Raw genomic sequence first — 2,500 nt, forward strand, 5'->3', positions numbered from 1 at the left:
CCCCATCATGTATTTCCAGGATAACCCCTTTTTTATCCCTAGGCTATTTGAAAATAGCAAATCTACAAGCTCATAGCGTGGCACTGAGTGCCACGCTACGAGCTTGTAGATCTGCTATTTTCAAACATTTTAGTCGGCTACTTTTACTTTTGGTACTTTAAGTACATTTTGATGCCAATACTTTTGTACTTTTACTAATTATTTTTTTAAATTCTAGACTTTTACTTGTAACAGAGTAGTTCTAGATTGCAGTATTGATACTTTTAATTAAGTAAAACATTTGAGTACTTTTCCCACCACTGACTCTAGTCAGCAAACAAGGTAAATAGTCACATAAGTAGAGAGTAGAGAGAACAATGTAGAGCCTCAAAGAAACTATAGGATACCAGGTCAATCATTCTAACAATCAGCTGAGTTATCTTAAACAAATAAAGGTCATTATTTATACTGTAATTAAAGCCTGCATTGAAAACATAAACGCAAACACTAAACTGTTGCTTTTGAAATTAAATTGCAATATTTTATATAACCCCCAAATGTATCAAATAAATAAACTTATTTTGGGGGTCCCCAGATGATTAGCTTAATAGGTAACATTGTTTTCTCACTCAACAGTAAACAAACCAACATACAGTATAAGTGGATACAGAGTATCTGCACATTTATAAAGTGACAATTTAATGACTTTTAAGACCTGTTTAATGGCAAATTGGCCAAATTGTCAAATAAATATGAAAGAGGCAAACGTTGTGAAAATAACCAATCTACAAGCTCACAAAAATATGATTAATTTGGGAGGTCCTTAGTTCAAATATGATTATTTTGGGAGGTCCCCAGTTCAAATTTGATAATTTTGGGGGGTCCCCAGTTCAAATAGGATTATTTTGAGGGGTCCCACCCAGTTAAAATGGGATTATTATTTTAAAACCGCAAGGTGAAAGGCCACGGCCACCCCCAGCCGATAGCAGATATACAAGCTCATAGCGCGGCACCCATGCCGCGCTGTGCGCTTGTATATCTGCTAATTTTGATGCCCAAAGCTTTAAACCACGCAACCAAGCTGATAGGCCACGCCCACAGCTTCAAACACCCCCCCCAGGTGATAGGCCACGCCCACCCCCAGGCGATAGCAGATCTACAAGCTCATAGCGCGGCACCAAGTACCGCACTATGAGATTGTAGATCTGCTATTGTTGATGCCCACTACTTTAAACCACGCCCCCAATCTGATATGCCACGCCCACAGTTTGCAACCACACCCCTACGGTGACAGGCCACCCTCCCAGCTTCAAACCACCCCCCTAAGGTGACTCACAGCCTTAAACCACAAACCCCAAGCCGACATGCCACAAGCCACGCCCCCCCAGCCAGCAAGCCACGCCCACATCTTCAAGCCACTCACCCAATGTGACAGGCCACGCCCACCTCTTGAAACCACACCCCCAACGTGACAGGCCACGCCCCCAGCTTCAAACCACCAACCCCCCCAGGTGAATCACTGCAGCCTTAAACCACACACCAAGCAAACCCAAGCCAATAGGACACAAACCATGCCCCCAAGCCAAAAGGCCACACCCACAGCTTTAAACCGCAGCCCCAAGGTGATAGGCCACGCCCACATATTCAAACACCCCCCCACCCCAGGTGATAGGCCACCTCCACCCCCAGCCGATAGCAGATCGACAAGCTCATAGCGAGTGCCGCGCTATGAGCTTATAGATCTGCTATTTTTTACGTCCACAGCTTTAAACCACGCCCCCAAGCTGATATGCCATGCCCACAGCTTGCAACCACACCCGCACGGTGACAGGCCATGCCCACATCTTCAAACCCCCCACCCCCACCCCAGGTGATAGGCAACCCCGACTCCCAGCCGATAGCAGATATATGCTCATAGCGAGTGCCGCGCTATAAGCTTGTAGATCTGCTATTTTTGATGCCCACAGCTTTAAACCACTCCCCAAGCTCATAGGCCACGCCCACAGCTTCAAACCACACACCCCAAGGTGACAGGCCACACCCCCAGCTCCAAACCACCGCCCCCCCTAAGGTGACTCACAGCCTTAAACTACAAACCCCAAGCAGACAGGCCACAAGCCACGCCCCCAAGCCAGCAAGCCACGCCCACAGCTTCAAGCCACTCCTCCAAGGTGGCATGCCACGCCAACAGCTCATAGCGCGGCACCGAATGCCATGCTATGAGCTTTTTTTATTATTAATTAATTAATTAAACAACCATAAAATAACATTAACAACACACTCTACCATCCTTCAATGGTGTAAAAAGTACTCAAATGTTACACTTAAGTAAAAGTATGAAAACTGCAATGTAGAGAAATACTGTTACAATAAAAAGTCCGGAACTCAAAATGTACTTGAGTAAAAGTACAAAAGTATTTGCATAAAAATTTACTTAAAGTACCAAAAGTAAAAGCACTCATTATACAAAATGTCCCATTCAAGTTTGGAAATGTATACACATCTTTTGAAAATAGCAGAT

General features: G+C 44.6%; 1 protein-coding gene across 1 annotated transcript in view; it reads right to left on the reverse strand.

The window, feature by feature from the left end:
* The window catches only part of LOC308089084 (H-2 class II histocompatibility antigen, E-Q beta chain-like), a gene marked incomplete at its 3' end in the record, with an annotated part of 7,450 nt that overhangs the window by 599 nt on the left and 4,351 nt on the right, over positions 1-2,500 (reverse strand). The gene's annotated exons all lie outside the window — the stretch shown is intronic.

This window comes from Gymnoscopelus braueri (genome assembly GCF_963280865.1).
Source record: "Gymnoscopelus braueri genome assembly, chromosome: 7".
Taxonomy (NCBI): domain Eukaryota; kingdom Metazoa; phylum Chordata; class Actinopteri; order Myctophiformes; family Myctophidae; genus Gymnoscopelus; species Gymnoscopelus braueri.